Source organism: Ambystoma mexicanum, chromosome 6q (genome assembly GCF_040938575.1).
Source record: "Ambystoma mexicanum isolate Mex_15411 chromosome 6q, UKY_AmexF1_1, whole genome shotgun sequence".
Taxonomy (NCBI): Eukaryota; Metazoa; Chordata; class Amphibia; order Caudata; family Ambystomatidae; genus Ambystoma; species Ambystoma mexicanum.
Window position 1 is genome coordinate 31,637,097 of NC_090937.1, and position 25,236 is coordinate 31,662,332.

General features: G+C 46.0%; 1 protein-coding gene across 5 annotated transcripts in view; it reads right to left on the bottom strand.

Annotated features, from left to right (window-relative positions):
- The window catches only part of WDFY3 (WD repeat and FYVE domain containing 3), a 2,538,776-nt gene that overhangs the window by 1,785,205 nt on the left and 728,335 nt on the right, over window positions 1-25,236 (bottom strand). The window lies entirely within an intron of this gene.

The window sequence follows — 25,236 nt, forward strand, 5'->3', positions numbered from 1 at the left end:
TGGGTTACGACAGAAATTCGGTAAAACAAGCTGTTGGTTAAAATAAAGCAAAGTTAACACAAGGTGATAGATTTTATGCACTGTGTTACGCTCTGCATGTAGTGGTAGTATGACAATGAGGAGTAGAGGCGATGCACCAACTCTTGTCTACTGGACAGGACAGACGGCCTGGGCCGGTCGATAAATCATGGAACTATGGGAAGCCCAGTACTTAGGGTCACCATTATGCAGTAAAAGCCTTAATGTTGATAATTTGCCACTGCATATGGCTCAATAAATAGACATCAGTGAAATAAAAAATACATGATGCAAAGAAGATCATTATATTTTATGAGGTGTATTTATTTGATACACATCACATGTATTACAGGTTAAATAAGTAAACCCTCACCCAATTAAGGTCAGGCAGACGATTCCTAGCCTGACACGCGTTTTGCATGTTCCCTTGTGCTTCTTCATGGCCAGGTATGATACATTTGTTATGATAACTTAACCTTGCTGACAATGGAGTTGTACAGCTTACATTTGGTGGCCACCCAATCAAAGTGTTCACTGAGGATATGCACTATGTTATGCATTTTGAATAACCGTGATTGGTTTCCATGCAGACAGGACGACAGGTGGGCTAGTCCCCAGCATGCCAACATGTGTTTAATTTACAACCATACAGACAAACCAGGACTGATTGAAGTAAGACGTACTGATTGTTAACACGGTGTGCTGTAAAGCCACCCTCTGTGTACAGCCATTACCAAGACTATGTTAAGAATTATTGAAAAGCAGGGATCAATTATGGAGAAATATTCCATAGATTGGTCCAGAGCGACATGAAAGGGGAGCATCTGAAGCAGAGCAGGCACAACTGCTGTGAGTTCAGGAGAGAGCTGCACGGGTGGTCCACTTGGCAGTGCCCAGAAGAGACACGTGACACTCAAGATGATTGCAGCAGAGCATGAAATTTGTTTGGTCTGTGTTCTCATGCACCACAGCAGGGACTCGCCCAATGAGCAAACACAGATATGATAGGTCATTTATAACGAGCCTGTACACAATTGTTTCTAGGCGCAACAAGACAGGGGAGGGTACTGAGTGAAGACAAGACCAATCTTACGAGGCCTTGTGTCATTCAGATTGTGCAAGTGCGACAATGCAGAGTGCAGGAGAAGGAACAAGTTACTTACCTGTAACTGTTGTTCTCCAGCATGGGTCTGGCATGGATTCACATGCTCATGAATATTCCCCGTCGTCAGGCTGGGAATCCTCGGTAAAGAAAAAACCAGTATCAGTTTCGTTTCTGATCTGTCTTTCGTAGTAATAACCAATCACTGGTCTCTGCGTCATACTGACCACAGCCAATGACTGCCCTCTACCTAAGCACCGCCTCTGGCAGCCATCTTCAGATTTGGAAGCACGTGAAGTGGCAGTATGACCAAGTGAAGAGCCGCAGAGGGGTAGGCGGGAGGGTTCGCATGTGAATCCATGCCAGACCCATGCTGGAGAACAACAGTTACAGGTAAGTAACTTGTTCCTTCTCCAGCATGGGGTCTGGCATGGATTCACATGCTCATGAATAAAGAATACATAGCAGTACACACATGCACAACCACGGGAGGTGGCAAAGGCTCAACATTAAGCATCACATCAACTCAACATTAAGCATCTTACCTCCTCACCAGGCTCACCTCAGGCGAACAGGTTGCGCAGCACTGCTTGGCCGACCCTGGACTCCTCCCTGGAATCCCGGTCGACGCAGTAGAATTTCGTGAAGGTGTGCGTCGACCTCCACGTAGCAGCCCTGCATATGTCCAGCAGGGGCACACCAGATAGGAACGCCGTGGTAGCTGCGATCGCTCTGGTGGAATGGGCTCTCGGACGGCCAGGCAGCGGTCGGTTTGCCAACCGGTGACAGTACATGATACAGCCGGAGAGCCATCTGGAGATGGAAGCCTTCGAGAGAGCCTTCCCCTGATTGACAGGTCCAAAGTTCACAAAGAGTTGTGACGTCTTCCGAAAACCTTTCGTGCGGTCCACGTAGAACTTCAGCGCTCTAGCTACATCCAGCGAGTGCAAAGTCCTCTCAGCCGGCGACGAAGGCGACGGGAAGAACACAGGTAACACCAAGGGTTCGTTGAGATGAAAGTCCGACGGTACCTTGGGCATGAAGGAGGGGTGCGTCCTGAGCACTACCCTCGTGTCGTGGAAAGTCAAGTACGGGGCCTTGCAGGAAAGGGCCTGGATCTCTCCCACTCGTCGTGCGGAGGTGATGGCCACGAGAAAAGCTGTTTTCCACGATAGAAACTTCAACGGGGCCGAGTGCAGAGGCTCGAACGGAGGTCCCATGAGTCTGGTCAGCACCACGTTGAGCTCCCACGCCGGGGCCGGAGCCTTCACCGGCGGGAACGATCTGAACAGTCCCTTCATGAACTCTTTCACCAGACGATGAGACCACAAGGACGTCCGGCCCGTGGTTCTGGTGTATCGGGAGATCGCAGCAAGATGAATCTTGATGGACGCGTGTGCCAGACCAGCTTTGGCCAGCGTCAGCAGGTACGGCAGCACTTGGGGAGCCGTAATCCGTAGAGGGTTAATCTTCTGTGCGTGGCACCAGACAGAAAACCTCTTCCATTTGTGTCCGTAGCATTTAAGAGTCGAGGACGCCCTGGCCTTTGCAAGAACCTCTCTGCAATCGGCCGGTATGTCGTATCCTCCAAACTCTAGCGCTGCAGGAGCCAGGCCTGCAAGTTCAGCGACTTCGGGTCGTGGTGGAGGATGGCGCCTCCTTCCCTGGAGAGTAGATCCGCGTCCGCCGGCAGCTTGATTGGCGGGGACGCCGACAAGTCCAGAAGGTCCGGGAACCATATCTGCCTCGGCCACGCCGGTGCGACGAGGATCATCCTGCACCGTGACCTCTTGAGCTGGTTGACGAGCCGGATTAGCAGAGGCAAGGGAGGGAACGCGTAGAGGAACAGGCCCTCCCAGGGGAACGAGAAAGCATCGCCCATGCTCCTCGTCTGGGGAAACCTGCTGGCGAACCTCCGGCACTTGGTGTTCGTCGCCGTCGCGAACAGGTCGATCTGGGGTGTGCCCCACCGTCGGAAGAGGCGATCCACCAGATCCTGCCGTAGTTCCCACTCGTGGCACGAGCGCAGCTCCCTGCTGAGTGAGTCGGCGATGGTGTTTTTTATCCCTGCCAGATGAAACGGCACCAGAAGAATCCCTTGGGCGACGGCCCAATGCCACAGGTCCTGCGCCTCCTTGGACAGCGCTGGGGACCTGGTTCCGCCCTGTTTCCTGATGTAAAACATGGTGGTGGTGTTGTCGGTGAAGATCCTCACCACCTTGCCCTTGAGGGACGGAAGGAAGGACCTGAGGGCCCAAAACACTGCACGGAGCTCCAGGACGTTGATATGCAGGGACTTCTCCGTCGGGAGCCAGAGTCCCCTCGCGTGCAGATTTTCGGTGTGCGCTCCCCACCCTTCTAGGGAGGCATCCGTGGTCACAGTCACCTGGTGGGCTGGGGTCTGGAAGTCCATGCCCGCCGTCAGATGCGCGCGGGTGCCCCACCACCGTATCGCTCGTCGGAAACTCTCGTCGAGCTTGATCCTTTCCTCGAAGCTGCCCGTCGTCTGGATCCAGCGCGCATCCAGGAACTCTTGCAACGGGCGCATCCGGAGCCTGCACATGGGAATGAGGTAGATGCAGGAAGACATCATCCCGAGGAGGGACTTGATGGACCTCACCTTGGCCGCGTCGGCCACCAACATCCGTTGCACCTTGCCCAGGATGGTCCTGGTCCTCTCCTCCGACGGGGAGGCCAGAAGGGACACTGTGTCGAGCCTCGCTCCCAGAAACAGTGCGACTTGCGCGGGCACCAGGTGGGATTTGGCGTAGTTCACGGAGAATCCCAGGTCCGTGAGGAGTTGGACGGTCCTTGCCGTGTGGACCACGGCGAGCTCCCTCGTCTTGGCGCGGATGAGCCAGTCGTCCAGGTAGGGGTAGACGTGAATCCCCTCGCGGCGCAGCTGCGCCGCCACCGGTGCGAGGCACTTGGTGAAAACCCTGGGTGCCGACCGCAGTCCGAAGGGAAGGGCTTTGAACTGGTAATGACGCCCTTGGACCACGAATCTGAGGAATTTTCGGTGCCCCTTTAGGATGGGAATGTGGAAGTAGGCATCCTCCAAATCCAACGACGATAGGAAGTCTCCTTCCTCCAGCTGACCCAGGACGTGCTGGAGGGTGACCATCCGGAACTTCTGCGCCTTGATGAACTTGTTCAGGCGTCGCAGGTCCAGGATGGGGCGCCATCCTCCCGTCTTCTTCTTCACGAGGAAGTAACGCGAGTAGACTCCGGAGCCCCGAAGCCTCTTTGGGACGCGTTCGATGGCGCCCTTTCTGAGCATCGCCTTTACCTCCAGGAGAAGTTGAGGGACGTGAAGTTCTTTCCTGGCCACGGGGGGGACGCGCGGGCACCTTCTTTGAAACTCGAGCGCGTGGCCCCGGGCCAGGGCGTCCAGCACCCAACGGTCGGTGGAGATGGACTCCCACACGCTGACGAAGCCCGCCAGCCGGCCTCCCACCGGGGTGCTTCGGTGGGGGCCCGACCCCACGGCCGGTTCAATCCTGCTTGGACGCGGCCTTGCCGCCTTGGCCTCCTTGGCGACGACGGCGGGGTCCGCCAGACTTGCCTCGTCCTCTGTAGGCCTCTTGCGACGACGAGCGGGCCGCTTGACGGTAGGAAGCGAAACCGCCGCCGGAACCTTTGGAGGCGGTCCTTCATGGTCCGTTCCGACATGTTGCCGCAAAACGCACAGTCCTTCTCCACGTGCGTCTTGTCCCCATGAAGGCAGTAAAGGCAGAAAGAGTGTTCGTCCTCCTTGAAGACGTTCTGCAGCTGGCATCCAGGGCAGGCCCTGAACAGCTTTCCGGGCGTCGAGCTTCCCTTCTCCTGGGCCATCTCCGAGACCGGGCCTGAGAAGCTTCTGGAGTCCTCCGAAGCGTAGCTCGACGAAATCTTCACCCTTGAGGGGCACAGATGAATCCGACACGGGTCCCCGTTGATCGGATGTAGTATCGGTGGAGCTTGAGGCTCTTTTGACCGAAAGAATCGAAGTTTTTGTGAAAAAGCGCGAAAAAATAGCACTAACGCTCGAGAGCAATAGCACGAGGATCCCAACACATGAACGTGCGGTAAAAATCTGAAGATGGCTGCCAGAGGCGGTGCTTAGGTAGAGGGCAGTCATTGGCTGTGGTCAGTATGACGCAGAGACCAGTGATTGGTTATTACTACGAAAGACAGATCAGAAACGAAACTGATACTGGTTTTTTCTTTACCGAGGATTCCCAGCCTGACGACGGGGAATATTCATGAGCATGTGAATCCATGCCAGACCCCATGCTGGAGAAGGGGGGTGGAGTACAATGAGGGAGGAAGGGGAAAGTGCAATCAAGGCAGCATTGCTCTGAGTAAATCATTTAAAAGCTTTATTCGGATAAGACCTTCAACACAATTTATCACAAACAATTTATTTAAAGAAAACATCAAGAAATGGAACGTTCACAGCAATCTTAAAAACACATATGCCACTTGAAATGGGATCTACGTATAATTATTGTCTTTCAGGTGGGGTTGCCCCCTATGAGGAGAGCAAGCCTGCAGCCTCATAACACTTTCCGTTGTATAGGTTAAGAAGTGCCCATCCTCCTCCCCGTTAATAACCAGGGGTGGTGCACATATCTAGCAGTAGCAAACAACTTTCCACTACAATGTGCACGTTAAAAACTGTATAGTTCTCGTGTGTTCCTTAACCTTGAGTCAGTCAGTAAAGCTTTTAAGTACCTACATTTTAGCTCTAATGTGGCGGAGCAAGTCAACATAAAATGGGTCAGAGTTTGATTCACTGATCTACAAAGGGGACATTGGCCAGATATTGACAATGACCAAGTCCTGGTGTACCAAACTGTACACAGAATCCCTAGCCTAAAACGGATATATAAGGAGCGTTTATAGGGAGCGCGGATTTCATCTAGTATATGTTTACATTTTCCCATCATGTTACAAGGTAAACATTCAGGGTTGGTCTTCAATAAATAACTTACTACCTCATACTTTTCTAATGCTTAGCTCTTTGCAGTTACATTAAACTCAACTTTTGATGTTATTTGACACTCAAGGGGATTATCCCAAAAGGCTTTAACATTCAACCTACAAAGCAAATCCTTCACATGAACTATCCAGCCGCACCTCTGAGCACCTTCCAATTGTAAAAAAGTACCTCTGGGCATCTCTGTAGGGAGCTAAACCCTGGGTCAACAATAATCTTACCCAGTATAATGCAGGTTTAAGGGCAATCTGGTCGGTTATAGGCCATATATGGAGGTCCAATTGGACCAGTGCAGTCAGCATTTTTTGGTAAAAACTATAGCTTCTTTAAAAAGATTTTTTCAGTTTAAGATAACAATGTTATATAAGAGTAGCCCCAGATTTCCGAACCGCAAAGAGCTGCTGGTAAGGCTTGTTTTTCAAATAATTCCAATGCCGGCGAGATCGGCCCGCTACCATGACTCGGAAAGAAAGAATGGATACCCCCACCATATTTACTTAGGGTGTTTTATTGCTTTAAGGAGATGGTCCAACCAGCCCCCCGTTTCATTAAACCTAATCCCAAGTAATCAAAAAATCTTTACTTGCTCCAACTTTGAGCCCCCAGCCTCTATTTTCACACGGCAAGGCTTAGCGTACGGAGGTTTGAAAACCATGACTTGTTTTATTGGCATTCAATGCAAGCCCAAGCTCCCTGGATTTTCCCATAAAAGATGTCTAGGGATGTTTCCATCCGTTTTGGTGATGTGGCGAGAATTACTGCATCATCTGCGAAGAAGAGTGTTGGCTACCTCTTGGATGCAATTCTATGCACATCCATACCACCAACCTCCAAAGCATCAACTATATCCTGAATGAATATCGAAAAGAGGAGTGGTGCCAGAACGCATCCCTGGTGAACACCCTTCTGAACAGCAAAGGATTCATATTGTTCCCCTCCTGGCCCACAACGCACCAAGGACTTTGTCTCCACCTGTAGTAATTTAATTGCATCAACTAATGCAATCAGAGCTTTCCTCCAAAACTTGCAGCAAGGCTTCTCTTGGAACCAAATCAAAAGCACTTTTAAGGTCTAAGAAGATGGCATATAGTTTTATTTTGAGCAGTCTGGTGCATTTCTGTATTAGTAAAAAGAGTAGGAAGCAGTGGTCCACGGTAACCGTACCGGCACGAAACCCAGCCTGGGCATTGCTAATAACCCAAGTCTCATCCACCCATTTTGTAATTTGACTTTAAGAACTTTCCTGAATGTCTTCCCAACACAATCTAGCAATGAAATTGGGCGATAGTTTTCCAGGTGCTCTCTTCCTCCTTTTTTCTACACAGGGACTATTGTTGCCTCCCTCCATGTTCTAGGGACTTCCTTTGACCATATTGCAGAATTAAAGACTCTCGTCAGAATTGGAGCCCAAATGGGGAGTTCATCCCTGTAAAAATCCAGGGGCATCACGTCAGGACCAGCGGCTTTTCCCAATTTTTGGGATACCAGGGCCTCTTCCACCTCTTCCCTACAAATAGACATTCGCTACACAGAGATAGGAGGGACCAGATCATTAAATTTAGCTAATCTAGACATCCTTTCTGAGGCAGCATATAAATTGGAGAAATGTCTCCTCCATACAGCTCCCAGGATACATAATTGCTGGGTCCGCTCACCATCCCACACGTTCGGACTGACCAATTTCCAGAATCGTATCGTATCTCTCTCATCCAGAGCAGAGTATTATGCCTCCCATGAGTTTTTTGCGTATTCCCCCTTTTTTATTTTTTAATATCAGTTTATATTTATCCATTCTGGCACACGGAACTATGTCTCTCTTTGCCATAGAACACTCCTCATCGTACCAATAATTTATCCCCCTTTTTATTTTGTCAATTGAGGTGGACAAAAATGGTATCAAGTCCGAGCCCAGGATCTCAAATTCGGCGATTACGGCACTAACTGGGAAGCAGGGTTTAGCGATGTTTCCCACATTCTCCACAATTGCTGCATATGCCTGCACCTTTAAATTCCCAGTCGATCAAATTAGAACAGATTTTCTGGTGTGACCATCAATAGCAATAATCTGGTTACTTCTAGGGCCCTTGATCCGACTAGGCCCACCAGTCCCAATAATTGATTTGAAGGAGAGGGGATTACGGTCACTCTCATTCCTATCAACTACAGCAAGTCCCTGGTTCTAAACCAGCTGCTGCCAGTAATAAAGATGTAAACAATACGAGATGACCCCTTGGATGTTGTTTGTGCTGGTTGATCACCTGGCAATCTTCCGTTGCAGGCTCTAAGATTTAAATTTATGATAATACACACAGATTCCACCGCCACTTTATGGGTTCTTTTAGAAGAGATAGCCAACAATGGAGGAATAGAACAAGCCATGTCCTGGTCTTCAGTAGCTACCAGGGGTTCTAACTGCAGGTTCATGGCCCATGCCACCATGGTATACTGGATTTGTGAAATGAAGCAGATATTGGAGTTACTCAGTTCCTGCATCTTCATTAGATCCTCCAAAACGAAGGTGGAATATTGGAAAGGAAATTAATATAGAGACCTCTATGGGAGGAAATGGGATCATGTGGACTGAACAGAACTTAGAAAAATGTGATAGGTTGTTTGACACACTGCCCTTAGATGGACATGATATGGCCCAAAATGGTGTCATGGTGGTTGGGAACCTATTGTGCATGATCCAAAGAGAAAAGTGTAGGCTGAGTGTTAAACAAAAACATGGTAAAACCCATGGAAATAAATATGATTCACAGATCCATGAAAGAAAAATAAAGGTAAAGAAGGAAATTGAGAATCTTCAAGGAAATAATGCGATAAAAGAAGAGTAGAAACTCCTTAGAATAAGAAACATTAAGACTAGATATAAAAATTGGCCCAAGGCACATAATCATAATATTAATAATGCAAATTGGAGGAGCATATATGTGCTGTGTAAAACCCATGATTCCAAGAAGTTTTGGTACTTGTACCAGCATTACCTGTTGGAGGATGGAAATAGAGAAAATAATGAAGTGGGACAGGAAACCTGGGTACAGTATATTTCAAAACTCTTCTTCATAAAAAATAGGATAGATGACACTCATAAAAATAGTTGGGAAAATTGACAGAAGTTCCCCTACGAAATCTCAGACATACTTGCTATAATAAATAAGATGAAGATCGCTAGGGCTTGGGGACCAGACGGGTTGGCAAATATTGTAATTAAACACAACCCTACAAAATGGGTAGAGATATTATATCAACTATTCACTGACATATGGAAGAAGGGCACCATTCCAGACAGCTGGCGAAAAGCTATAGTTGTACCAGTGTTTAAAAAAGGGGATAGAAAGACCCCTGACAAACATCGCCTATTAGCAATGGCAGATAGTAGTTGTAAAATGTTCTGCTCCCTGATAGTGGATAGGGAGTAGTACCTTCTCTTTACTCCATTTATTTTATTAATACTAACAAACAGGGTTCAGAAAAGACCCTAGTACATTGGACAACCTTGCTATGCTGAATCATATTATCTCTGACACCATGGACAAAAAAGGCACAAGATTATATGTATGCTATATTGATTACTCTAAGGCGTTTGACAATGTCGATGGAGGCAAACTTTGGAAAAAATTGAAGGATAGAAAACTCTGCCTAGAATCCTAGATTTCCTGAAAGAAATGTTTAGTGACGCCACTGTTATCATTAGCCTAGGCAAAGGGATAGAACCTCCCCGGTAATTAAAACTAACATAGGCCTCAAACAGGGCTGTGTGACATCACCAGTGTTATATAACCTTTGTGTGTCAGATTTATGGGATAGATATGTCACCATAAATAATGTTCCCCCAAAAGTAGGGGGTAGGGCTATTAGTGGCCTAATGTATGCAGATGACACTATATTATTGGATAAAACACTGGTGGGATTACAAAGGATGTTAGATGTGCTATACCAATATGCCAATGAAAATAACTTAAAAATCAAAATAAGCAAAACTAAGATAATGGTGTTTGGAGGGCCTAACAGGAAGAAGAAAAAATACTTTCCCATGGAATATTAACTCTGAAATATTGGAGGTGGTGGACATATACCCATACCTGGGCATTTCTGATCATGAATAACCATCCCAAGGGTTTTTATTATGAAATGGTAGAGTCCAAAGTGACCAAGAAATGGAATATAATAAGAAAGTATATGTCAGGTAGGGGTGGATATTCCATTGAAGGATACCTTGAAGTATACAGAAGTTGTATCATCCCTGAAGCAGTGTAAAGCAAAAGTGAATCCAGGACTCAGCGCCATCAAATATGTGCTTTTTTAATTGTGTTGTATTATCACACATTCAAAAACGGAAAGAGCCCATAAACGATAACATGTTTCGGCTATGCTAAGCCTTTTTCAAATATGGGCCATAGTAGTATGAGACAAATCCGCAAGACTATTGTCACTGTAGTAGTAACAGGGTAAGATCCCCAGAACAGAATCTTCACTCTGCGAACATGCAGTCACACGCGTTGGCGAAATCAGAGCAATGTATATCAAAGCCATTGGTTTCAGTTTCATCCCTGAAGCACTTTATGCATTGGAATCGGTGGAGGGAAAGTATATGGATAACCTTGGGAAACTTGAAGGAAAGTTGTGGAGACCTTTGCTGGGCCTCCCTGGCTCCACCCCGATAGAGGCTATAAGGTGCGTGGAAAGTACGCTGCTGTAAACTTTACATAAGGATTGTGATGTGGGAAGGCGAGGAAGAGAGTTCAATGAGACTCATTGGTAAAAACATGAATGAGAAAGAAAAATTGAATACCTATATGAAGAGTTTAAAGGATAGAACGCTCTCTTTCCTTAAAGATATGAGTATGAATCTTCCCTCTGAGAAAGAGTAAGTCAATATGACATTTAAATATCTTAAAAAGAAAGCACTAGCCTGGGATTTGAGCAAAAATCTGACATAGCTCTATAAAAAGAAAGGTTATGGTATATATGCCCTACAAGGGTTGAAACCCGCAACTCCAAGATGCTACCTGTTAAAAACGGGAAACAGAAAGTTGGTGAGATTTATTATACAACGTCGATTTAACATTCTTCCATGTATGGAATATACAGGGGTTTGGATGGGAATACCGCGCGAGAAAAGGCTGTGTAAACACTGCATTATGGAGATAGAATCCATTAGATATATACTCACTGAGTGGGAAAAATTACAAGAATAGTACTATAAAAGTCGACCATCCATGGGGCCAAAACCATAGTATATGTTGGGGCAAAGATGTATTGTAAATTTAGGCTGCGTAGTGTACTAAATAATTGATGGAATAATGTGTACCTCTTGTCATATATTTATGGGATCATTCAATATGTGTTTAATGAAGATGATCCTAATTAGGGTCTTTTATTTGATTATTTTATACATTGTGAGTGTTGAGAAATATTGTAAAGATATGTCCTGTTCTTAATTGTTCCCTTTTTTACTCATATTCTTGTATGGTTTTTATGTGATATAGTGTATAAGGTTTTAATTAGCTGATTTCACTTTAAACAAATAAAAAAAAAAAAAGAAAAACATAACCTCCAAAACTGTACCCACACTTCATCTGTTGTATAAATTGAAAAGCAGGAGCCACTCGCCCCCTTTTATAGACACTGCCAGCAATTGGAGAGCTGGGGACCCAGTTTCAATAGCAACCACTTCCCAATCCAATTTAGCATCATACCAAATCTGTAGACCTCACACCAGTCTTCCTCTAAGGCCTCTAGTGGCAGAGACCGTGAAGTAAGCATAGCCTTGAGATAGGATCCAAGGCCCACGTTTCCTGAAAAATTAAAACTGGATGCTGTCTGACGAAGTCACCCCATGCTGTGGTAACTCTTTTTAAGGCAGCTATGTTCCATGATAAGATTTTTATGGGAGTGCTAATTAATTCCTCAATCTCTAACCCCTCCAGTCAATCGACCTTCTCCAAGACAGGGGATGACCTAACATAGTTTCCAGCTACTCTGGATTCTCTTCCCCTGGCTATCCGTACATTCTTATGTAAGCTCATATCATTGGGGTTCCACAGCTTGGGTTGTTTTGCCCAAAGGTAAGTTAAAAATATTGCTGGAATGGTATCAACATATTTACACCCCTTGGTGGAATTACACGCAGGTCAATACTTAGAATGCCCTCCCTCCACCAATTCCCAAGAGCTCAGGTACACCTCAATGTAATAAGTGCAGGAACTGGGAAGTGAACCCCTAACCCATTTTTATAAAGTACTTCTCAATAACCAATGGGCACCCCCTGGTTTCCCCGAAACAGTGTACACACTTATTCTTGGGAGCATCCGCATTCTCATAAGCACCTCTTGCAGTCTAGGGACATTGGTCATATAGACCCAAGGCGCCATAGTGCCTCCAACCCCATTCCTGTCAACCCCATTTGGCACCTGTCCCACTATCACCAAGGGAGATCAAGTTAGAGCCACAGAGGAGGGGACAAAAGCCCTGATAATGCATATAATTTGACCTACCAGACATGTGTGGGTTACTAGAACTTTGGTCCTGGTCATATGTATCATGAACTTGTGAGTGCCAGGTGCCATATTTTCCGGGTGAGCCCTCCGGGGTCCACCAAGTACACTGCTCCCAGGCCCAACCTGCGATAGCCAACTGGGTTACCATTTATTTATTTATCTGGTTAATACATTGATAGCCACATGGCTTCATATATACAATATAAAAGAAGTACAAACAACAATCAATAAATAAATAAATAAAAAGGACATATCAGTGCGCTACTTAAAATCTCCAAACAGCTAATTAGATTACAAATATACTCCATTAGATCATGAATTTAAAATTAGATACTCTTCCAATAAAACCACCATAAAATACATAAAATTAATATCAGCTTTCATAAAAAATGTCCAGATCTTAGATACATTATTGTAGTCATATTGCTTGTCGTATGATAAAAAAAAAATTCCTTTATCATAGTTAGGCTTGCACACTCCATTAACAAGTGGACCAGCGTTTCCAATGTATGTTCTCCACATAGGCGGCACATTCCATCTTGTCGTTTAATAACAAGCTTTGCACCTTTAATAACCAATGCATCACAAATGTTAATAACACATGCTGTTGGAATATCTGAGGACAAAAGGTATGCCATAATCTATTGTGGTTTAGATTTACGTTCCATTCTATAATGAAGGTAACAACCGCTATTACTTAATGTAGCTAGCAGCACCTTATTTGTTCTGCACTCTGGTCTCTGATTTTATCCCTCATCCATCTTTTAAATGCATCCCTTGACCATGACATCCAACTATAGTCATAACGATGTGACCATTTCTTGTGTAGTGTCATGATTTAACCCAAAGCGCCAATCTTATGACAGTTGTCAATACTTTGGAAAGCCTGGATGTAATTGACAGCAATTGTTGCATTAATACCATATTGAAACATCAGTGCTTTTTTTGTCTTGTATAACAGGAAAATAGTTTGCGCTGAATAAACTACATTTTTTACCTATCAATGCACTTATTACCCATACTGCTTTCATGCACTTTGATTTAATTTCGCACCGATGAGTTTTCCAATTCAGTTTTTGGTCAACAGATGTACTGAGGTATTTTTAGACCACAACTTGTTCAAGGGAAAGACCCTCAAAAGTCCACTGAAGCAGTTTAGGAGTCAACTGTTTACCAGCAAAGACCTTTTTACAATATTGACTATCAACCACTTGAGTTTTGCATATACGCCTAAGGAGTTCAACAAGGTTTGCCATCCCCTGGGGGTATGGTCTAAAAGAAGCAAATCATCCGCATAGGCTAGCCAACTTACAGTATTGGCTCCTACTTTAACTAGACAGGTTTTTGCGAAAGGGTGAGATGCTTGTTTAAATCAAATAGATATAAATTAAAAAGTATCGCAGCTACGCTGCACCCTGGTTTTCCACTGTGGTGGGTAGGTATCGATTTTGACAGTTTCCCTTTCCTATCCAAGCGAACGCATGCTGATGTATAGGAGCATTAGCATTCTAAGTAGTTCAAGGGGGATCTGCTACGCAAGCAGTTTGTGTCAAAGTTTGTGTCGATTTACTGTGTCGAACGCAGCGCTAAAATCATTAAAAGCACAAACTTTCGTTTGGGTCTCTTCCATGCGTATTTGACTGCGGATGTTAATATCAGTATGTTATGTGTGGTGTTAGATTTTGGCCTGAATCCTGTATGATTTGGGGGAAGGATATTGTAATTGATAATCCACATGTTCAACTCTTCTAACAAGACCCTAGCAAATATTTTAGCGGGAATGTCGAGCATTGCTAACATGCCATAATTTGATGGATTGTTCCAGGCTCCTTTTGTCAATTTGCATATTTAAGTAACTTTACGTCTCACCCTAAGTTAGTAGGGGAATCCAGACGTGGACCCCTTGCTCACTGATGAGGTCCAACCAGACCGAAACACGTGTCTGGGGTTTCTGTTGGTACTCTTGTTCAGAGGAGAATTGCCTAGCATTTCGGTGCTGGACTGCCCCAGGGCAGGACGAAGACTGATATGTTTGGGATATTTCTTCTCTGTGAAAGATAGTGAGCTAAAGACTCTGGGTAAGCCTCTCGTAACCAGGACTAATGTCTGGCAGAAGGACTCCCAAGACCCCCCCTTGTTAATTTTCAGAAGACAATGGCACCAACACTTCATTTGGGTCCTTTACACCCAGAGTCAATTCAATATGCTTTTCCCAGACTGATTCACAAAAACAATTGATAATTCTCTTTGTTTAGCAACTCGCATAACATACCAAATTTCACACATTCTTGCTATATTGGAAATGTTCCGTCAATTTTTTTTCCCAGAACTAATTTTATGTTCCCTTATCCATTTATTATCGTCTTTTTTCATACTTTTAATATACGTGTAGATTTCGCAGGAATCTTTACTACTCAACGAAGGATAAATCACTGCTGCTATCTTGAGGCCCATCTGTTTTTGTTTGCCTCTGCTATTCTTTTATCATAGGCCTGATGTTCTTATTCGACCGCTCAAATGGAGATTTGTAAGTGCGTCTACTAGCAAACATTTTAGACATTAATTGTGAAAAAGCTGGTGTTATCTCACTCACCATATTTGTATTTTGTGCATAACATTGACAAATGAATTCAGTTATCAGGCTAGTTACAGCTTGATTTGCTTTTAATGTGTTCTTACCATTCCACTGAATACAATAATTACCCTCATTGAGGTAAATATTGCTATTTGCATCATATTCATGAAGTTCATTATAGATGTCGAGAGATTTGAGTAGAACACACAATGGGAGATGATCGTTATTGTCATGTGGGACGATGGCCATGTAAGCGAACAATGAGAGCATAGTACAGTTTACAAATACATAATCTAACGTAGGAGCACTTCTTCCACTAATGCGAGTAAAGGCCACTTGAGCATCACTAGGGCAATAGCCATTTAATCTAATGAATCTATAGTGGTCTAATAATTTTGCCCAGGGTTTTCCTTGATGATTAGTTACAGCAGATATAGCTGGTGCAGATGTCACATGTACTTCAGGGTTAGTGTTCAAATCATCTATTGCAGCATTAAAATCACCCATAAACCACATGGGGAGGCAATGAGCGTATACAACAATGTTGCGGCTGAATTCACATTTAATACAGTGGTTACATAGTTAAGGGGGGTCATAGATATTAGCAGCACCCTCAGATGAATATTGGATATAATCGCTGCTTGTATTGAGTCAGTGCTCTGCTTAAGGACTTCAATGTGCCGAGACTGCTTCACCGAGATTAAGAGACCACCATTCGGGCGGCTTCTTGGACCCTTCGTTGCCAACTGTTACACCGTGTTGCGACCATCAATTTGAAACTACTCTACAATACAGGTTTCTTGGAGTGCGATAACTGTGAAGGTATCAATATGAGACACAAGTAGATCATCTCCAAATAAGTGGGCAAGCCCTTGCGTGTTCCAATAACATATATTAACATCATTGGGACTGAGAGGTGAAGTGTTTAAAAGCGGATGGTAGCCATTGACCGTAGCCGTCACCAGGATTATCTAAGACATCTCTATTTACTATGTTTATTTGGTTACTCGCTCTTTGCACAGATGCACATCTGCTCCCACTATTCTGGACTATACTTGGGCGGGTCTCAATGGCAGTCATATCTGGCAGCTTTATATTACTTTTTGAAACTACACTTACAACTCATGGCTTCACTTGGGGAATCATCACTATTTTGCAGGTATAACACAGCATGTATAGTTCCTCTTCATATCTAATTACATAGTCTAGGGTGGCTACATGGTTGAACCATACATTGGTAGTGTATTCTTTGGTGTGTTCAACCTGATCGACAATTTTAATATCTTCGGTTGATATTCCTCTTAGAGGAACTACCACATGAAAAATAGACAGTACTGCTGCTCTATTCAATGGGGTAATCTCTCTGTATGAGACACCGGCTGAAGTTGTAGAGCCTTATGTAGGTCTATATTTGCTGTCTTAGCTAGAATGGGAATAGATAAGATAGGATTCACAATGTTTTGCTGCCCACATATCAGGTAACAATTTGAGTCTGCGGGCGCAGTGAGGCGGTAATTTTACATGTACATTCCACCGCAGGAACGTCCTCCGTAATAAATCCTGACAATACTACATCAGCAGGAATGGCAGTGGGTAGAGTATCAGGAGGTACCGCCCTTACAACTTAGTCAGATTATCGGTTCTCATAGGCAAATCACTGTTCACACCATCAATGATCAGGGTAGCAGGATCCATACATACAGGTGTTTGTACATTTCTTTAGAAAGACAAGATTTATTAACTACCACGCCAAGCTTCTTATGAGATCTCAAATGTTTAGAATAAATAAATGCCTGCTAAGTAGATTTTAACTTGGCCTTTCCATTTTGGCATTTTATTACTTTGCCATTTTTTTATTGTTTCCATTCACAGCCATGGCAGAGCTACAGTTAAAAATCGGCTTCAGTGATTTGTCTGTAATCGCACAGATTTCTGACGGGTCCATAGATGTACTTTGATCTTCTACTGTTTTCCTATTCCTATTAATGCTATTATGGAGGAGCACTGAATGGACATCCACTTTCTTTTCGAGATTTTCACATTTAGCAACTAATGTTGACAACCAGCTGTCCAATGCCCAAGACATATCCTTAGATGTCATACTAATCGCACTGTTATCATTCATGCTTTTATTAAGGGCTTCAAATGTATTTGCAGTACCTACATTTATACTAGCAAGGTCAGCCTTAGGTAGCATCACGCACTCACCCTCTTTCATGTGTCTGTCGAGACGGACCTTAGTACCTTTTGATGTAGCACTCAAACTCTGTTTCTCAAAGAAGGTACTTGGATCTATTTCAATTTGACAAGGTGTAGATGAGATGGTATCAGGTAATAGTATCCCCACCAAAAACATCACCGTATATATGGTCGTCGGGAACGGCGATAGGTGATATTTTTGGTGGGGATAATATTAGGGTTATTTTGGGAGCGGGGGCTGTGGGAGTGTCCCTCGCTCCTTTTAAAATAATAGGGGTGTTGCAGGGGTGTCCCCCGCAGGTTCCATGCCTTAATATCGCTGCAAAGATATGGCGATATTTTTGCGGGGATATTAACACATGGAACCAATGAGACTTCCTTGATGTTTCCCATATATTTCTCCACAGATATGTCTATGGATATATCTAATATATTTTGTGTTATTAAATGATCAGTACCATCCTTTACAGACTCATGTAACATAGCAGTCTCACACGTTTTTTCCTGGTTAGTACAAACCATTGCTAAGATTTGCGAGGCATTTTCTGTCCGATTTACACCCAAGGGAACCCCTGTTATACCCCTATACGCTGTAAACACAGAATTAAACAGAGTATTCAATCCCAGCAAACTACGTTTAATTGAGACTGTATTAGGCAAAGAAATTACTGATTCTAATAACTTCGTTCCCAAACCTGCTAGCAGTATACTTAGCTCTTACACAATTTCTTTTGTATCCATGTCTCCACAAATACGATCTAAAACTTTCATTTTAGGGAAGAATGTGGCGATTTATTTGGAGAAGTGTCTGACCCACAGCAAGTTGGAGGCAGCAGAGCGACAGGTTCGCGAAGGAAGGTATTTAGGAAGAAAGTGTTGAATGTAGTGCAGGCCCCGGCCCCAGTAAACCCTGTGGACGATGCAGAGAGTCTTTTTTTAAAAAACTTTTATAAACACACTTGGAATTACATTATCACATTACTACAAGATATTCGCAACGGAAGAGGGGATAGCACAGGGGGGGCCATGACAGTTACAGGGATTGGGACTCAGAGGGGTCGCCAGGTCTTGAGTTAGTTCGTAGCAAGTATAGTCTCAGCGAGGCCCAAATATCCTTGGGTCGGGAGTTGAGTGGTTGCATGCGTATCCATTGTTCCTCCCTGTCATTTGCCCACACCACATCGCTCAACCATTGACCTTTATTAGGGGCTTGTGCATTTGTCCACCGGAGAATACAACATTTAGTCAACAGTAAACAGAACTTCACAAATGTACTTGTAGTAGATGTGGGGGGCTAGGGATATGGAAAAGACATAATAGGGGTGCAGGTACGACAGGTTCACATATCTTTTCAGATAACATTGCACATACATCATTACAGAAGGGGGTTAACATGGGGCAGTCCCAAATCATATGAAAATATCTAGCATTTGGGAATCTACAGCACAAGCATGCCCCGGTACATTCAGTAGAGAATAACTGAAGCCAACTCAGAGTGTAGTAGTACCGGTGCAGCACTTTTAGTTGTATCAAACAAAATCGTGAGTTGTACAACACCGTGGGTGTCTGAGAGCACGTGTCACTCCAAAGGTCATCACTAATCTAAAGTTAGAGGTCCAATGCCCACTTGTCTCGTGCCTTACAGGAGGCGGTGTTGGAACGGGCCTAATCAATTGATATAGGGTCGACACCCAGCTATGGGTGTCATGTGCAGACAGGACGAACCCAAGAAGTGAATTGCTGTCAGGCTCCACCGGGAGGGTGCGCCACAGCTTCTTGCATGCTTTCCGCAGGCCAGCATAGTGCAGCCACTGTGAGAATCTCCCACACCTCAAGGCAGGTATCTCAGCGGCTTGAATAAAGTTGCCCCCGGGGCATAATGAACCACCGCATAGTATCCGTGTTGTGTCGGTAGATAGGCGACAGTTCCAGAGGGGAAGAGTTTCATGATAAGGATTCGGGACGCCCACCTCCCCCCATATTTTACACCATGCAAGTGCAGTAACACTAGCAGGGTCAAATCTGCAGTAATCCGCAAACCCCATTGGGAAAACTAATGATCCAAGGTCCCTGTCTCCCACCGAATGTCGCTACAATTATACATGAAAAGGGGGAGGTATTGTCCACAAACCAAGCAGTGGCATATTTTGCCTGCAGGGCCATACAGTATCGTCGGACGTTCGGTGCTGCTAGACCCACCTCTCGTGTGGTTGGGTTAGTGTGTCCCATTTGAGCCGTACTGCACCAGAGTGCCAAACAAATTTAGAGATTTTGCTATTCAGCTCCTGAAAAAAAGTTCACCCAGGCCACAGGAGTATATTAAGAAAAGGTATAGAAGCTTGGGTAGTATAATCATTTTTAATAGCGCTATTTTGCCCGCAATTTTGATAGGTAGATTTGACCATATCATGATCTTGCCTTGCAATTGGGTCATTTAACTGTTGGAATTGTAATCGTGTAACGCATGATGACTGCATGCCACCATCACCCAACTAAGCGTATGGACTCGATTAATAGGATATCTTGCATAATGGGTCCCAAGTGTATATTAGGGTTATGGATGTACATCAATGCGTCATCTGCGTAGAGGGAAATTATTTGTGGGTCTCCCGCTATTCTTATCCCTCTGTGACTGTGCCTACGCTGGATAACGTCCGCTAATTGTTACATAGCAATAGCGAATATTAGAGAAGAGACGGGGCAACCTTGGCGGGTGCCCCTCCATATCTCGAATTGTAAAGAGGCAATCCTGTTTGCGTGAACCCTAGCCACCGGTGCAGTGCAAAGAAGGTGTACCAACTCTAGGAATTTCGGTCCAAACCCACATTTCAGTAACACAGTGTACATGAACTGCCAGAGTCGAAAGCTTTTGAATATAGAGTGTGGCAGCTACTGCCTGGACATCAGGACTGATGCGTGCCAGTATATTAAAAAGCCCCTTCAGATTGAGTGCTGTAGACCTCCCCAGGATAAATCCTGATTGATCTGGATGGACAATATATGGCATCGCTGGCATCAGTCGAGTAGCCAAGATCTTTGCGAACACCTTAACGTTGGTGTTGATTAGTGAAAGAGGGCGAAGGGAGCCGCGTTGATCGGCTGGTTTGTCCGGATTCTGCAGCAGCCTAATCACAGATTCCTGCATGCTACCGGGGAGCATCTTCGATGACAGAGATTCTCACCACACCTGCAGTAGCTGAGGAGCGAGTATCTCTTTGTGCCGCTTATATAGTTCAGCCGAGAGGCCATCAGTGCCCGGGGACTTGCCAGTTGGCAGACTATCGAAGGGCATCAAGGAATGCGTGGATATTCTCTGTTGTGCATGTTTCTTTGTTGGAGTAGAGGTTAGAGTAGAGGTCGGTGTAAAACTGAGTGAAAACTCTGTTAATGTCAGTAGGTGTATGGACTATGCTTTCGGATGTATCAGTAATGAGAGGAATGCACTTACCGCTGATTGCATTGCGTGTCATACGGGCTAGCAACTTACCCGGCTTATCCCCCTCCACATATTTCCTAGCCAGGTGAGGGCCTTAGAAATCATCAACAGGGCTCAGGGACAACGCTGACCAGATTCTCAATATCTCTGGCGGTGCCTCTCTGAACACAGTGAGCCTGAGCTCCCAGAACTCCACCCGGGAAAGGAGACTGCCGTCTAGTGAGGGGCCCTATGTGCCCCCAGACCCAGAAGGGGAGCTCTACACCTCGCCCCTGGACCCGAAGGCCCCCCACTCGCCCGCTTCCTGCTCACCCCGACGTGGGCACTGGGGCCAATGATCCACCAGAGGAAGCCTGAAAAACTTCCAACTTGTGGGGCTGCAAAGCACACGACAAAGGTGAAGGACATGCCCCGTAAAGGGACTGCACAGAACAAGATAGACCGCTACACAACAAATATTCCGGCAACGGCTTCCTCTGCACTGGACAAGCTGGTGGAGGAGGGGGAAAATGCAGAAGCAAGCCAGACAATATCACTTACAGACATCATGGCTGTCATCAGTGACTCCAGATCATCAGTCAAAACCAAAATTGATGGCCTGGCCTCTGAAGTCTCCTTCCTGCGACAGGACCTACGCAACCTGACTTCGCGCGTGTGAGAAACGCAACAGCGCATATCAGACAGTAAAGGCCATGATGCAGACGATGGAACGGCTGGAGAGGATGTCTCAGAAACGAACCCCACTGGAAAACCAAGCAGAGGACAGCGAAGGCAGATTCCACCGTAACAATATCTGCATAGTTGGGACTCCCGGAGAAAGAAGACGGGCACTCCATGAACTATTTTTGGAGCGCTGGCTATCGGCCCTCATGGCACCAAAAAACCGTCAAACAACTTCTCAATTGAACGAGCAGAGTCCCAACGGCCGGCCGGTACTTGGTGCCCCTCTGCGCATGAGGATAGCGCGTCTCCTGAACTACAGGGACTGAGACACGGTCCTACATATGGCAAGAGCGACAGGCCCGATCACCTACAATGGCAATCGAATTGTCCTCTTCCAGGACTACACAAGAGAAGTACAAAAATCACAACAATCCTTTGATTCGGTGAAGAAAAAGCTGATGTCCCTCAACATTAAATATGCGCTTTTCTTTACGGCCACACTCAAGCTCTACTATAACACTACAGTATATATGTTTCACAGCCCTAATGAAGTCTGGGACTGGTTGGAGACACATGCTCTCCCTGGCCCACACCTGGGAACACCGAAGGTTCGTATAGCCCAGGGTGAAACTGCCGAAACATCCCCGGCTCGAACTGAGGCGCAGAAACCATGCACCGAAGAGGAAGACGGTGGGTCCCCGGGGAGTGGAAAAGCTGGCCGACTGACAAAGGAGTAACGCAAACGCTTGGATATGAATTTGGAAATGCCACTAGACAGGCCTTCTGGGATTCAAGACTGCCACCTTTTCTGAATCCTGCATCCAGGAGCCCCCGGCTGGGGACAACAAAGAATGGAGATGACTCTCACAGGCAACACCAAACATGTTCTTAAATGGTTCCGTTTGTACAAGTTTGGGCAACAGGTACTTCTAGTTGGGGGGAAAGTGCAGGGTGGGGAGGCTGGGGGGAGACCCATGTTTGAAGTTGGGGAAGGGTGGGGATGAGGAACATTAGGCAGTACCGAAGCTCACCGACGGGGACGTAGGAATTGTATTCAATCTACAGGTGTGTCTGGCTGGGGAAGGAGGACAAAGGGTGGTTGGATCGGGATGTTTTTCTTACAGTTCAGTTAGGTCAGTGTCCATCCCCCCGATCTCTGAGTCTTCAGGGCGAAACGCCCGTTCACTAGCTGCCAGCATGGTGCCTGCCCATACCCCTCATCCCGCCCTATCCCTTAAGCAATGCGACCAACCAAAGGGGCACACAAGACACTCACTGGGAGGGAGAGACCGGGAATAACGGGACATCCCTGTACCTCCGAGACACACCTACAGGGTTTCAATGGCACATGAAGAACAATATCTCGGTTTACAATGAATGTCAACAGACTGGGCCCCAGCCTTAAACTGAGACTAGTACTCCAGTTCCTCAATAGACACAATCCGTACCGACTAGGTGTGTCTCTGTTAGGAGGGTGATGTAAATTCGGCAGGAGGTCCAACTATGCACTGGAATACCACGTGGGATTCTCGAGAGGGGCAAGGGGGACGATGATTCTAATACATAAGAAGGTGATTCTAATACATAAGAAGGTGCCACTCCAACTGAGCGACGTGCAGCCAGACCGATCACGCTGTGGGAGTACAAGGCAGTGCTCCGGGGAGAGGCTCTCTCTCTGGTGTCGGCTCACCACAGATGACATGCCCGGGAAATTGTAGAGGCAGAGGAGCAGGCGTCAAGGAAAGAGGAGCCCTGTGGTCCCTGGCTTCACAAGAGGCTCTAATCGCAGCACAGGAGGACCTAAGAAACGTGGCGCTGGACAATGTGAGGGTAGGCCACTGATCAGTATGTAGCCAAATATATGAAACCGGAGACAAGGCCGGCAAAACCCTGGCTTGGTTGGAAGGGCGGGACAGGGGAAAAGGGCAGGTATGGGCCATTCGAGAGGCTGGGAAGGAATTACTAACGGAGGACTCCAACATCGCCTAGGCATTTGCCGCATTTTACGAAAACCTCTACTCCCCCCGGGTGAGGACAACTGAGATAGAGGGCTCACACTTTCTCGACTCAATTGCAATCCCCCAGTCTCTCAGAGCAGCAAACGAAGGAACTCAAAGCCGAGGTCACAGAGAAGGAAGTGATGGCTGCGCTGTCCCAACTTCAATCTGGCAAAACCCCAGGACCCAACAGTTTTCCGGTGGAAATCTGGAAATGACTGGGGGAAACTGACGGGACACACGCACCGTATGTTCCTACAGAGCAAACAAAAGGGACAACTCTAGCTGGACCTCAGGAAGGCATGAATTGTAGAGATCCCCAAACACGGGAAGCCTCCAGAACTCTGTGCCTCCTACAGGCCAATATCGCTAAGCAATGGGGAGACAAAGGATCTGGCACGGATTCTAGCCAATAGATCACTAGAAGTGATAGACTCTCTCATCCACCCAGATCAATGTGGGTTCATGCCCTCCAAATCCACTCGGATGAATTTATGCAGGGTACTGCTTGCCAATGATCAGGTCTTGGTGAAATCGGACCCACTAGCGCTCTTGGCCGTGGACTTCGAGAAAGCATTTGGTGGGATGGGATGCTTTATGGAACATAATAGGCCGGATGGGATTCGGGAACAGCTTTATGTCCTGGTCAGATTTCTTTACGACTCTCAGGAAGCAGTGGTACAGTTGAATGGGGTGTCCTCCAGGGCGTTCACACTGGGACACGGGACCAGACAGGGCTGCCCCTTCTCCCCCCTACTATTTACTCTAGCCATTGAATTGCTAGCAATAAAACTTAGGACAAATGGAGAATGGATGAGATTCACATGGCCATGTGGAGGGGAGGACCGGGTCGCACTCTACGCAGACAACCTTCTAATCTAAGTAACCCCACAACCTCCTGCCCGGTGGCGACTAGCATCCTCAACGAATACCAGAAGTTTGGGGGACCGAGGGTAAACAAACAGAAGACAGTCCTCTTTCCGCTCCAGGGGGGAGACGGTGCAATCCAAAGGCAGTGTCCATACTCTGTCTTAGTTTCGGGCTTCAAGTACCTCGGCATTCGAATTAGCCCAGACCTACACAACTTCCTACAGCTCAACCTGCAACCAGTGATAAATCGATTCTCTACCGATGTGGCCCACTGGCAGTCTGTCCCATTAACGCTGATGGGTAAATCGGTCCTCTTTAAAATACCGACGCTCCCAAGATTTCTATATGTTGTTGTATGTGCACTTTACAAATGATTTTTACATCTATAGCAAGTATCCTCCAGGGGTTGCTATGGGGTGGGAAACAATTCGACATATCCCTCAAAACCCTGCAGTGCTCTCTTTGGGAGGGGGGAACTGATCTACCTCGTCTCCGTACCTACTACTGGGCAACACAGACGGGAGTGGTGACTTAATGGCTTCATGGGGACCCTGGGGTACCACACATAAGGACAACGACTAGAAGAATGGGACCAAACGCACTCCTGTATATACTGTATAGAGAAGACAAAGGGATAGCAGAAATGCCAAGGATGACGCTACACATCTGCCAAACTTGGACGGAGGCCCATCACTATATCGGGTGGGGTGAGAGACCAACCCCTCTGGAACAATAGGCATGTCCCCGAATTCCTGAAAATGGGTCACTGCACAAATTGAGAGGGGCATGGGATTCGCACGCTTGCGGATGTAGTACAAGAAGGGTGCCTCATGGAATTTGAGGCTCTGCGAGAGAAGTTTAAGCTTGCATTTAGCGACAACTACAGACATAT